The sequence below is a fragment of the Macrotis lagotis genome, chromosome 1 (assembly GCF_037893015.1).
Source record: "Macrotis lagotis isolate mMagLag1 chromosome 1, bilby.v1.9.chrom.fasta, whole genome shotgun sequence".
NCBI classification, from domain to species: domain Eukaryota; kingdom Metazoa; phylum Chordata; class Mammalia; order Peramelemorphia; family Peramelidae; genus Macrotis; species Macrotis lagotis.
This window is the reverse complement of record NC_133658.1, coordinates 248,697,961-248,713,040: the sequence shown is the minus strand read 5'-3', so window position 1 is coordinate 248,713,040 and position 15,080 is coordinate 248,697,961. Positions and strand designations below refer to the sequence as shown.

General features: G+C 37.2%; 1 protein-coding gene across 1 annotated transcript in view; it reads right to left on the bottom strand.

Moving 5' to 3' along the window:
- LOC141504836 (junctophilin-2-like) overlaps positions 1-15,080 on the bottom strand; it is a 69,895-nt gene that overhangs the window by 53,663 nt on the left and 1,152 nt on the right. The window lies entirely within an intron of this gene.

Below are 15,080 nucleotides of genomic sequence, written 5' to 3'. Positions count from 1 at the left end.
ACAATCCCCACCAGGAATTATTTTAAAAGTTCTTCTACCCACCTCAGCAAGGAAATTCACTGACTTCTGATCCCAGGGTAGGTCATATGAAGGATTATAAGAAAAAAATGAGTCTTCAGGTTCTATAGTCTAGGAGGTTAGGAATCATTAATAAACCTCAAAGCTGAAAGGAGACTCAAAGACTATATACTTCAGTCTGTCCCTAGATAGGAATCCTTCTATTATCCCTGACAAATAGTCATCTAGTTTCTACTCAAAGATTTCCAGTTATGGGAAACTCTTACTTATTATTATTATTACACTAGTAACCCATTCCATTTGGGATAACTTTAATTGTTGGGAAAATTTTTGCTACATTGAACAAAAATCTTACTCTCTGCAACTCACCATCATGAAGCCTCAGAGGAACTCAGAGGTTACCTACATATTATGACATATACTTAAACATGAATTTCTTTTTAGTCATAAATTCAATCCCACTGTGATCACCCTAGACTGAATAAATAGACTTTATTCCCTTGTCCCTAGAATCCATCGATCCAATTCTGTCATTGGGGTCAAACAGAAGAATCTAATCCTCTTTTCAATCAGACTGTATTTTTCAATGGATTTTTCAAAGGACTTTGTTGCTGTGGGTATTTCCTCCATTCAAATGCCTGGGAAAGAATTCATATATTCTGTACTTAGCAAGAAGAAGAACAAGTAGTCTGAGTCCCATTATACTCTGCCTGTTTGGGCAAAAAGTCTTAGAAATTTGCCCCACTTGAAGAAGTTGGATAAGATTTTTTTAAGGACCCCTCTAATATCATAAGAGTTCTCTGATATTCTTGTGTTCCTGCAGCCTAGTCAGCTCTAACATTCCTTACTTTAGGGAGACTGTTCCATTAGAATCACTCTTCCATAAACCAGAAACCAAACTGGGACTCTGGGAAGTCATTTGCTTTTTGTCTCTAAAACATCACCTCCTAGACAACAGGTGGTTTGGGGCTCATGTTTTTGAGTATAAATAGGGTTAGATGATTTGAGGTTCTTTCAGTTCTAGCCCATGATCATTTATTTAGTCCTTTTTTTGACAAGCTTACTGGAATGACTGGTAAATCAGAGAAATTTCATAAATTACATATACCTACATTTAAGTTAAGCATTTAATTTTTTTCATACTAACCATGTATACAAGATGAAGAGATGAAATTCCAATAAGAGTATGGTGAATTCAAAACTGTATAAGTGACCAGACCTAAAGAATAGTCAGTCATTAATGAATTTTTAATTAATCCCTTTCATGTTTATATTACCTCCATTTCCAAATAGATTCTTTGCCTATCCAGATAACCATCTCTTGTAACAAAGGAAAAATACATACACACACACACACACACACACACACACACACACACACACACAAAAGAGGGAAGAAGAAGCAGTTCAGGAAAACTAATTAACATATTAGCTGAATCAGTATATGAGATGTTCAACACCAAGTCCCTTACCTCTGTAAAGAAAAGGAGGGGTGGGGGCAGCTAGGTGGTGCAGTGGATAGAACACCCTCCCTGGGGTCAGGAGGACCTGAGTTCAAATCCAACCTCAGACAGTTAATAATTACCTAGTCTCAGACACTTAATAATAATAAATGACCTTTGACAAATCACTTAACTCCATTGCCTTGCAAAAACTTAAAAAAAAAAAAGAAAGGGAGGGATAATGATTGGTGATGATGTCACCTTGGGGGAGATTTCTAAGGGAGTGGTGATCTGTCCTGGATCCTTTTCTGTTCAACCTTTTTTTAAATCAATGATTTGAATGAAAGTATTGATATTATTTTTGTTGTACTTGTAGAAGACACATGATTAAGAGTTATAGCTAAAATATTGAATGACAGAATGAGAATCCACAAATAGCTTGCCATGTTCCAATAATAGGACAAATTTAATAAAAATGAGATTTAATGGAGATTAATATAAAGTCCTACCCTTATGTGCAAAAAACCAGCTATATAATAACAGGATGAGGAAAACATGGCTAGACAATATTTTATATAAAAAAAGATTAATGGGGAAGGGTAGTAATATTTGTTATTTATGGACTGCAACCTCTATAAGATTCAACAAGGTGGGGCAACCCCAAAATGTAATGGTATATTAGGCCTTATTTTAAAAAAAAACACAATATTTTGAACAAGATAGGTAATAGTCCCTGATGAATTCTTTTCTGGTCAAGTCATATCTATCTAGTTTATGGTACCACGTTTTAAAAAAGGACACTAAAAGCTCCCAGGATTAGAAACCATAGCATTAACAGAACTAGGATATTTAGCCCAGAGAAGATAAGAGTGATGGGAAAGGAGACATGAAGGTTATCTTCAGGTATTTGAAAGACTATCACATGGAGAAGGGATTAGACTCTTTCTTCTTAATTATAAAAAGTAGAACTTGAAGCAAAGGTTAGAAGTTGCAGACTAATTTTTTGGCTTCACATAAGGCAAAGTTTCTTGGCAATTAGGGCTGTCCAAAAGTAGAATGGGCTATCTCAGGGAGTAAAGAGTTTCCTCTCATTAGAAATGATAGACTAGAGACTGGATCCCTTGAAAGGGAATCATAGAATCTCAGAGGTGAAAGGCCATCTTGGCCAACCCATATCTGAACAAGAGTCCCCCCTACAATATTCCCAAAAAGTGGCCACACAGCTTCTGTTTAAAGAACTCAGTAATGGGGGAACTCACTGTCTTTCAAGGTAGTTTACTGTATCTTAGATAACTCTTCATTTTTCTTTTCTCAAAAGCTTGAATCTCTCTCTACCAATTCTACCCATTGTTCCTAGTTAAATTCTCTGGGGTCAAATAGACTAAGCTTAATTCATTTTTCAGAACTTTAAGTCCTTGAAGACAACTAGCATCTCAGTTACTTCAACAGATCCTTATTTGGCAGGAACTTAAGACCTTGTTACCCTCTTCAGCATGCTCTAATTTATCAGTATCCTTTCTAAAATGTGACACTTAGAATGAATTATGATATTATAGGTTTGGTCTGACAATAATACTACCACATTCCAAACCTAGGAAACTATAAGGGATGGACTCTTGCCATATCAGAAGATAGACAAGATAGTTTTTAAGATACATTTCAACTCAGATTCTCAGTTGCTAAATAAAAGTACATATGAAAGATTTGACCAGAATTCTGGTAGCCCTGGAATAGGACTGAATACTCAGGAGTTCACATCAGGGCATCTGGAGTTCACATTGCAGGCCGACTCAGGTTCATGACAAGGATATGGTCTGGCTCATGTCAGGAACAGAGCTGTATGATAAGAGTCAACGGATGGTCCATTTATGGTTAAGGATGGGAAGGACTCTCTAACATGACCTCTATCCCTAATTCATATAGAACATTAGTCATAGGACTCCAAAGGGCTAAAAGAAAACATTCCCATTCATTAACAGATTCACAATTAGGCTATTAATCTATATTTTTCAGATGAAGAACTAAAGGAAGTAATTTTCCCAAGAGCACAGATGAATTGGTGACAGAGTTGGGACTCAAATCAGTTCTCTTGGCTCCTAATCCAGTTGATCTTTCTACCATGCTCCATGAAGAATGTTCTTGCAGGCAGAAAGTTTCTGTTGCTATCTACAAGCCTGGGATCAGTCTTTTACTTCCCATCTAAAACCGCCTGTGCTGAAAGTCAACACTCTCTGGCTCAAAGAGACTACTGCATGCCACCCAAAGCAACAAAACTGATTTGGACTATTTTTATACTCTGGATAGGGAGGATTGAGTTGCATATTACGGAGAGGAGAACTCTAACCCTGGGACCTCATGGCTCCAATACTCCCTGGCTTTCAGACAATCTTTAATTAATTACCCCCTCACACCTCACAGAAATACTTGAGAATGAGACTGACATCTTCTCTATCCCCTGCCTCAAACAGAGTGCTGACAGCCTTCAAGACTGCAGCTGACATGACCTGGAATGAGCTAAATGAACCCAGGCTTGCTCTTCCCATTATACCTCCCAGACTCCCTGCAGATCTAATAGGCCTTCATTTAAGAGACCATGAGAGATAGGTGTAGGAGAAAAACAAAAAACAAAGGATTTGAAGTGAAAGAAACTGTGTTACAATCCCTAAGTATTTTTGAACATGTCTCACTTTTCCCATCTGCAAAAGAAGGGTATTGGACCACATAATCCCTAAGGTTCTTGCCAATTCTAAATCTTCTAAGTTTAGAAATACATCCTGAACCCTGACTTGGCTCTTCTCCAGGGTTAAGTTACACTTCCCCTCTAGTCCCATCCACTTTAGGAGTAAATAAAAAAGTCACTCCCTTTGGCAGAGCCTCATAAATAAATTGAGGAAATGGTTTGCCTGTGGGAAATATGGTTTGATAGTTTGACAGTAAGGCAGAAAGATGTAAGGGAAAGAGCCCTGGGCTTGAGGAAGACCTGAGTTCCTACAAAAGATTACCAAAAAATAGTGTTGGAGGTGCTAGAGGAAGACTAGTACTTGACTTTGCTTAGTAGAGCTATTAATTAGTCTAACCACCCTGGAAATTAATTTGCAAAGAATCATTAAATTTCTTAGACCTTTGACCAAGTTGTCTCATTATTAGGTAAATACTCCCAAGAGGTCAAAGAGAGAAAAGAATATCCTAGACATAACAAAATATTCAAAGCAACACTTTTGCAGTAGCCAAAAAAATGGGTGCCCATCAGTTTGAAAACAACTAAACAAATTGCGGCACATGAATGTAATGGAATATTATTGATATAAGAAACAAATATGAGGAATTCAGAAAACACAATCAGATTTGTATGAAGTGATACATAGTGGGGGGAAGCAGATCCAAGAGAATGACATATACAGTTACTACAAGAATGTAAATTATAAAGCAAAAATTGATGAATTATAATAAAAAATCTTAGTTCTGGAGAATTGATAAGGAAGCATATCTTCATTCTTTCAGTAGAAATGTGGGTGGTAGTGTTGGTATTACATATTTGTAAGCATATATATTTATTTGTACACACAGAGAAATACAAATATATTCTAAACATGCAGGATTTAAGTCTTTGTTTCTCTATATACACACACATGTATGTATGTGTGTGCTTAATATATACACTCACATTTTCACAAATTGAAGCTTCAGCAGCTGCAATCATTGTGTCTGTTGGCTTTGTCAAAAGTTTTTCTTTGCTATTAGGACAGACTCTATGTTCAAGAAGAGGTTAAAATAAAATTCCTATGGTGTTAAAAACAAAAGCAACTAACAGTAAAACTTTTTTTAAAACCACAAATACACCTGGATTCAGGTTCTAGTTCTGTCTCTGATTCACTATAAATCCTTAGATCAGCCATTTCTGTTCTCCAATCTCAATTTCCTGACCATAAAATAAAAGGATATACTTGTACCAATCTCGCCAGCTTTGTAAGGATCCAACAAAATAATATTTTTAAAGCACTTTTTAACTGTAGAGTTTATAGAAATGTTGGCTATATTTATAAGGCTTCCTTTACAATGAAACCTAAAATTCTTTTCCTATTAATAGTCTCAAATTTAAGAATCAATTAATTATTATGGGGGGGGATATGAGGTTAAAGAGGGAGGTGTGACTTCACTTCCCCGAGTTTTAGTTTTCTCAACTATACAGTAATTAAGTTCACTTATTCAATAAACTATACCCAACTATACCCAATATACTATACCCAAGACTCTTGGGTTTACGGTTGAATCATATGGAAGTCAATTAATTTTTCTGGCCCTAGTTTCCTCATTCGAAAAGTGAAGGGGTTGAAATAATTGATCTCTTATGACCCTCTCCTATTCTACGTTTTAAAATCCCATTCTGACAATGTGACTCAAATGAGTATGAAAGTGCTTTGAAAAGTGAATTTTCTTGACTTCTAACTTCCAGGGAGCAGATAGCAAGGACTTTCTAAATCACAACGATTCTACGTATGAGCTTGGCCAATTTCTGGACACCTCTGATTGAACTAGAAGGGACCTTTCTTTGATTACCTGTCAAACTCCTAGTAATAAGTTATCCCACCCTCTTTAAATGTCTTTAGTTTTATGCAATTGTAGAGCAGCCAGGTGGCACAATGGATAGAGTGCTGGTTCAAATCTGGCCTCAAACACTTACCAACTGTGTGATCATTTAATAGTTTGCCTCAGTTTCCTCATCTGCACAATGAGTTGAAGAAGGAAATGGCAAATCACTCCAGTATCTTTACCAAGAAAACCCCAAATGGGATAACTGAGAGTCATACTGAAATGAGTGAACAAAAATGCAAATAGAACTTGAATTATGATGGTCTATGTATTTGATAATGTGATTTGAGGCAGCTAAATGGTACAATGAATAGAGAGAGTACTGGGCTTCAAGTCTGCAATACCTGAAATCTCATATACTAATTGTATGATCACAGGCAAATTACTTAACATCTTTTGGCCTCAATTTCCTTATCTTGAAAATGAGGATAATGATAATACCTACCTTCCAGGTTTGTTATGAGTACCAAATGAGCTAATTTATCTGAAGCAGTTAGTAATCCTTTAGAGAGTTATACAAATGCTAGCTATTATTTGTCTCATTCCTTTTAGTAGACTTTAAGTTTCTCAAGAACAGGGACTATACAGTTTCATTTTTATATTTCAAGAACCAAGCACTTAATGTTTGATGAGCTGAATTGAGCAAGTCAGTTTTCCAGTACTCCTCCAAAGCAGGATGGGGAAAGATTATGGAAATCAGGCAGACAAAACAGATGGCTTAGATAAGGAAAGCTTTCTTTTTTGTTTGCTCATGCCCAGAAGACCTCTGGTAGGGGAAGGAAGAAGGAGGGAGAGGGAAAATAAAAATAGGCAAAAAAGGCTACTCTAATGCAGTCAGGTGTCCAGAAGTAGGGGAGTAGTTCCATTCCACCTCCTGGGCCTTCCTGAAAATAAAAAAGCTCTGGCTGCTTCCCTGAGGTATGGCAGGTAAGGCACAGGTCAGAGGACAGTCAGACAGACAACTCTTGGGAAGGCTGAGTCACCTTGTGACTGTAGGAATTTCAATCCTGCCACTCATTAACTGACTGTACCAGCAAGTCCTTGATCAAATTCTCCCCAGAATAAGAAATCATAGGAATAAAGGGTCCCTGTAAGTGAGACCAAATACCCCTCTCTATAAATCTCCCCGTTTGTGGGAGTCCAGCCTCCGCGGGGTCCTTGGAACCTAACAGGAGGGATAGAGTAGGCGAAATGAGTTGAGTCAACACAGGAGTTAAAGGCAGGAGCAGGTTGACTGACTGCTGCTCAGATTTATTTTTATAGTCTCAGAATCATGTATGCATCAAGCAAGCCAGCTAAGATCATTTTCTTGGTTACAAAAGTGTACAATTTTCATCATCAATCATATAGTTCATGGGGTTACAAGTTTGATTAGCAATCATATAGTTAATTGATATTTTATCCCTACTCAGACCATGATGACCTCAACCTGTTACCTAGTTTATTACTACATTGTATAATTGTTAATTCATTTAAAGTTATTAATTAAGCAATTCATTTAATGGAAAGTTTTTTATATTTTCTGTGTAAGAAATGTTCTTTGATACACTCCCTTAACAATCTATAGTGAGGATCTTTATGCTTGTCCACCCATCCGTTAACTCTTAACAATAACCAATTTTCCTTTCAGCCCATGTTGGTAGAAACCACGGTTACTGTGACTTTTTTATTCTTTCTCAAGAAACTAAGGCTGTTAGAATTCACATATCGGTCACCTATACTAACTATTCTTTCACCATCTTTTTCAAATATTCATATGATAAGGGGGACAAAACTGTTGATTTCCCAGGAATTCTACCTAACCCATCTTGTATCTGTTTTCCCTGTATATATTCTGACATCTCCTTGGAATTCCCAGTGTTGGGTTTTCCAGAGATTTCATAATGTTGAAACCTTTTGTATGTCTTAGGGAGAGGCAGTCCTGTTAAATTTGGACAGAGTTCACAATCTGTTTTATGCATTGAATTTCTCTGAAATCCTTCCTTTATAAGTCATTCCACTATTAGGATAAGTAAGTATTGCAATCAATAATAGACCTATAAATATGGGTATACATGGGATCCCTATATATATTGAAGAAGGAAATGTTGTTCCAACAGGTGGTGTGACTGCCTTGAGTCTTCTTGCCATGGCTGTGTCAAGCAGCTTAGAGAGCCTAGCTCCCAACACCCATTAATACCTGAATATTCACTTAGTCGTTCATTCCTAAATGAGTTCTAAAATAATACATAAGAAATCTGTTAAACTATCCATATAGGAAAAAAATTAAGCAGATGAAGAATGTCTATTATCTAGACTATAATACAAATATATTATATGAATTATATGATTGATGATGAAAATTGTACACTTTTGTAACCAAGGAAATGATCTTAGCTTGCTTGCTTGATGCACACATGATTCTAAGACTATAAAAGTTCCCCATGGAACTTTTCAATATAAATGTGTATATATGTGTATATATACATATATACATACATATTTTATGTATACATATATAAATCTATATAAAGTCTATATATATATATATAAAGAGAAAATACAGATGATATGAAGAAGAGTTCATCTCATTTAAAACTCATTTGTTTCTCTCTTCCTTCCTTCTTTTCTTTTTTTTAGTTTTTTTTTGCAAGGAAATGGGGTTAAGTGGCTTGCCTAAAGCCACACACCTAGGTAATTATTAAGTGTCTGAGGCCAGATTTGAACTCAAGCACTCCTGACTCCAGGGCCAGTGCTCTATCCACTGTGCCACCTAGCCGCCCCCTTCCTTCTTTTGTTCCTTCCTTCCTCCCTTCTTCTGTCTTCTCCTCTCCTGTCCTAAGCTATTTCCTAGTGACCTTAAATTTCTATCTCAAAAAATTCGGGGGCAGCTAAGTGGCATAGTAGATAGAGCACTGGCCCTGGAGTCAGGAGGACCTGAATTCAAATCCGGCCTCAGACACTTAATAATTACCTAGTTGTGTGGCTTTAGGCAAGCCACTTAACCCCCATTACCTTGCAAAAAACCTTGAAAAAATTTGCAACTTTTTAAAATCAATAGTCTTCACTCAGTCTCCACAATCTACAGAATAAAAAAATTACAGCTTGCTCAATAGGCATATGTAGAAATAAATAGATACATTAACACCAAAAGTTGTGAATAATGGACACAAAAGATAATATCAGAGTTTTAAGACCAGAAAAGGAGTTGGGTTGGTCATATAGGGTGAGAGATATTCTGTGTACTCCATTGGTACTCATGGAGGATTAAGGAACCTAGGGGTTAATTCCCTTGGAGGACTAATAGAACAACATGGAAAGGGTCACATAGAATGAGAAGGCATGGAAGGTTCAATTTGCCTTGTGAAAAGGAACATCTACATCAATGAGCTGACAGATCCATAGAAATGATTCATTCCTTCTGTATTAAGCAGCATCATGTAATGAATGGTCCTCCTTGGACCATTATTCTAGCCTGTTCATATAGTTTTTAGATTCTTAACTCTATCATCCTATGTCTTGTAATTTTAAAATACAATTCCAAAACCTTTCCCCATCATGAGAGAAGGGAGAATCAGACTATCTATAGAAGGAGGTGGAGGCAATAAAAGGGAGGTAAAGGGGAAGGATGGAGACAGAAAGAAAGATAACAGAAAAGATCATTTTTTTATATTGACCACCACTCCCTTCTCCTGAATATCCTGTCATTCCTTACTGTTCTCCCTTAGTTCTCCTTCTACCATTTCTGTCTTAGTCTTTTACATGTCCTTCCAATGTTCTGTCCTGGGCTTTGTCTTTTCCTACCACATATTCTCCTTTCATGATCTCATTATCTTCCATAGGTTCAATGATCCAATATACAGTGGTGACTCCCCTATCTATCTATAATTTTGTGACTGTACATAGCCAATCCAAATCCCTCTCCTGGACATCAGTTCAATTTTCTAACAGGCATTTGGCAAACTAAATTCCATCCTTTCCCTCTTCTCTTCTCTGTTTATGTCCAAAGCAGAATTTATCTTCTTCTCTAAACCCATACCTGCTCCAAACTTTCTGATTTCCGCTGAGGAGAACCCTGTCTTTTCCCCATCACCCAGGTTCATAGCTTCAGAGTCATTCTTCTTCTGTTTCTTCTTTCTTCTTCCATACCCACTCAGTTGACAAATCTTCTTGATTCTGATCATCTTTCTCTTCAATCACATAACCCACTGTATTAGTTCAGACTCTCATCACCAGAACTGTTGTAATAGATCTCCCATCTTCCATTCTCCTGTCTTTTCTTTCAATCCATGTATCACACAGTTGTCAAAATGATCTTTCTAAGGTGCAAATCTGACTATGTCATTCATTTATTCAAAATCTTTCAGTGCAGGGACAGCTAAGTGGTACGGTGAATAGAACACAAACCCTGAAGTCAGGAGGACCTGAGTTCAAATTCCATCTCTGACACAATAATTACCTAGCTATGTGACCTTGGGCAAGTTACTTAACCCTATTGCCTTGCAAATAAAAACAAAAGCAAAGTGCTTCAATGATGTCCTATTGTTTCTTTTTTTTTTTTAAGTTTTTGCCAGGCAATGGGGTTAAGTGGCTTGCCCAAGGCCACACAGCTAGGCAATTATTAAGTGTCTGAGGTCGAATTTGAACTCAGGTCCTCCTGACTCCAGGGCCAGTGCTCTATCCACTGCACCACCTAGCTGCCCCTATTGTCCTATTGTTTCTAGTATGAATCAATCAACAAACATTTACTAAGCAACAAGTTCTTGTGCTAGAATGCCAAAAATGAAGCAGTTCTGACTTCAAGAAGTTTACATTCTATTTGAGACCACTTATGCAGTAGATAGAGAGCACTAGCCCTGGAGTCAGGAGGTCCTGAGTTCAAATTTGACCTCAGACACTCACTAGTTGTGTGACATTGGGCATAATCTCCAATCAAATGATTCATATCTGGCCACTGGATTCAGATATAGCTCTGGAGGAGAATGTGAAACTGATGACCCCTCACTCAAATCCAATTCATGTGCATGCCATGGCAACTCCCTAATATAACGGTCTTTTTTTTAAGAACAAAGAACAAATATCATTATCATATATATTCACATATACATACATATTATAAACATAAAACAATTTCAGGGAGTTGAAAAAGGTTTCATAAAGGTGGGGTGTGAACTGAACTTTGAAGGAAACAAGGAATTTCTATCAAATACAAACTCTTCATCCTGTCATTTAAAGTACTCTATAATTTGTCTTCAACTTACTTATCCATCCTTATGTTTTATTGTATTCCGTAACGAATGACTGCTTGTGACCCCATTTGGGGTTTTCTTGGCAAATATACTAGAATAGTTGGCCATTTCCTTCTCCAGCTCATTTTATATATGGGAAAATTGAGGCAAAAGTGTTAAGTGATTTGTCCAGAATCACATAGCTAGTAAGAGTCTGAGGCCAGGTCTTCCTGACTCCAGGACCAGTGTTTTGCACCTCCCAGCTATTCATAACTCCACACTTCAGCCATAATGGATTACTGGCTTTCCCTGCAAACTAACATTACCTCTCCATGAATTTTCACAATTTGGAAACACAGAATCAAAGAGCCTAGGAGTTTGAAAAGATTTCAGCAGTCACCCACCTGCTCCAACTCATATTCCAAAATCACCCCCACTCTAACTTTTCTGACAAGCAATCCCCCATCCTCTGCTAAAGACTTCTAAGAAGGGGAAACTTGCAACCTCTGGAAGTAACCCCAACCATTCCATTTTGGGAGCTAAATGAGCACTATATAGGGTGCTGAGACTTGAAGATCTGGGTTTAAATCCAGCCTCAGACCCACCCTAGAGCTCTGTGACCTTGGGCAAGTCACTTAACCTCTGCCTATTTCAGTTTCCTCAATTGTCAAATAGGGATAATAATGACACCTGCCTCCCAGGGTTGTTTGTGAGGATCAAATGAGATCATATTTGTGAAATGCTACACAGGTACTTGGCAGTTACTAGGTGCTTAATACTCACTTGTTCTCTTCCTTTCTTCCCATTTTTCTGTGACAATCTAAATTTGCCTCTTTCCATTTTCTACCTGTTGTTTCTTGTTCTGTCTTTACCAGTCAAGCAGATAAAATCAAATCCTTCTTTCACAGGACAGTCCCTGAAATATTGGAAAACAACTATAATGTCCATTCCCTTCAATTATTCCTTATATGTCATGGACTGAAGGCCTTCACTATCCTCGTTGCCCTTTTTGAATATTTTCAAGTTTATCAATGCTCTTAAGCCTCAGTGCCTGGAACTAAATATAACCCTCCAAATGAGGTATGAAGACGGAAGGGAACAGAAGATCTATACCATTTTTTTCTTTTTTAGGATTTTTGCAAGGCAAATGGAGTTAAGTGATTTGCCCAAGGCCACACAGCTAGGTAATTATTAAGTGTCTGAGACCGGATTTGAACCCAGGTACTCCTGACTCCAAGGCCAGTGCTTTATCCACTACGGTACCTAGGCGCCACCTAGCCGCCACCTAGCTGCCCCCTCAATTCATCTTTCTACATGAAGCCTAATTGTCAAGCTTATCAAGATCCTTGTGGATCCTTGTGGATTTTGACTGTCATTTACTTAACAGTAAATCTTTCCTATCTCTCCCAAGCTATCTCTCTGGTGAAATATCATCTATGTCATTATCCAAGTTGCCAATAAAAATGTCAAATCCCATGGGGCTAACCCTACAGTACTCCACTTGTAACTTCCTTCCCAGGATGATATTGAAACATGAACAACTATTCCTTTGGTCTGATCATTCAGCTAGCTCCAAATCTTCTTGACTATACTAATGCCTATTCTCCATGAGAATAGTATGAGATACTTTATTGAAAGTTTGGATAAAATCTAAATAAACTATATCTACAATATTCACCTTACCTCTTAGTTTGGTAAGACTATCAAAAAAGGAAATGGGTTTAATAAGGTATGACCTATTCTTTTCTTTTTTCTTTCTTTCTTTCTTTTTTAATAAAGGCAATCAGGATTAAGTGACTTTGCCAGGATCACACAGTTAAGCAAATGTTTGAGGCTGAATTTGAACTCAGGTCCTCCAGACTCTAGGGCTAGTTCTCCATCCATTGTGCAACCTACCTGACCCCAGTGGTTGAGGATAATTTTTTTTTAGAAGAAAACCTATTTGTTCTGCAAACCATAAAATACTGTGTCAGATATTATAATCTGCATATTGTATTCCTCAATAAAGTGTAAATGTCAGTACTACTCTTTTATCTTCATAGCCCCAGTGGCTTGCAAATAGTAGATACTGTTGCTGTGTAACTTTGGTCAAATCATTTTCCTTCCTCTAGGAAGGCTTCTCATCTATAAAATGAGATCTCAGTTTTCCCATCTATAAAATTAGGTTATACTAAAATATGTCTAACATTCCTTTTAGATGACATATTATGTTTTAAAAAGACCCTTCCAGCTCTGACATTCCATGATTTGATCTATAAGGCCTCCTGGGTTCCAAGAGAACTTTCTGAAATACCATGGGAGTGGCAGTATATAACTTAAGAGCTGATTTTTCAAGTGCGGGTTCTCCCCCCACCCCAATCAGCAGCTTTTTTTAGGCTTGCTATATATGGCCATGGCAGGAAGGAATGCTGCCCTAACTGACTGGCAACAAGCCTTGGGATCAGAGTTTTCCCTCAACTCTGTGTGTACCTATAAGATCTCATAGGACGATACTAGAACACTAATCAAACATATGACTCAAAGGATAACTGCTAAAGGATGGATAACAATGAAGAAAAGAGAAATGATTGGGTGGTACAACCTATAGACCCAGTCACTTATAGGATGGGGAAGAATAGTTATAATTTTCCATATAGAATGAAGTAAAAAGATTTGGAAAACCTGAGTTTCATCCCTGGTTTCATCACTTACTGGACTATGGGCAAGTCACACTCTGTCTCTCTCTCTCTCTCTGAGCAGTTTCCTTAGCTCTAAAAAAGGAGATATTTACACTATTTGCTTCACAAGGTTATTGTAAGAGTGGATATGAATGCACTTTGTAAAGTGTGTATGATGTCTGACTAAATTATAAAGTCTTTTGTACATGAGAGTCATGAGCATCAATCTTATCTGCCCAAACTGATTTTACTTATCTTAAAGAGATTGCCTTAAACATCTCTTTAGCTCTTGTAATATTGAATAAACAGTTGGATGCAACAGGAGCTCAATTAAGATGGAATGATGGATTGATAATAAAAATAAGATGTTTCCCAAAACAGATAGATCTAACTTTACACATAGTACTTTAATTAAGCCAAGTTGGTACCATTAGCATACAGCCTGCTCTCTCCTGGGAAAGGAAAAAGTAAAATGTAGTGGCTTGGAAGTCTACACTCACTTCTCAGTAGATATATCCTGAACTTATCACACCTAGGCTCTTTGTTATTCTCTTCCTACATAATAATTGGAATCAATGAAATACCCCACACGTCCACATTCATGGTTATAAAAACAAAGTATACACACCACTTGGCAAGCATACCTCTTCCCTGAAACTATAAGTCCATATTTAGTAACAAATCTACATGCATACTCAGTCACATTATTGAATCTACTTTTGATTATCTAAAGCAAAATTTTCAATCTAGACTGGCTTTCCCTGCCTTCTTCCACATTCACAGAAAGCAGATTATGGACAGTCTGTCACTGTGTGCTCCTGGAATACAATCTATGTTAAATGTTAGCTATAGAAAGCAAATATATCGTGCGTTCTAAAGTCAAATAGAAACAGTTTAAAATTTCTCATGATTTTAAATTATCCATACATGATTTGAAATCATTCTTCCTTACTAGAGTAAATGATCATAGCATCAGAGTTAGAGGAGAAACTTTAGGAACCACATGGTCCATTCCCCTTATCTTGAGGCTCAAACTTCGGACACAAAAAGAGGAAGTGACTTGCCCAAAGAAACAATTAGTGGTTGAAATAGGACTAGAATCTAAGTCTCCTGATTCCTGTCCATTTCTCTTTATCACATCCTATCACCCAAAGGGGAATAAATGT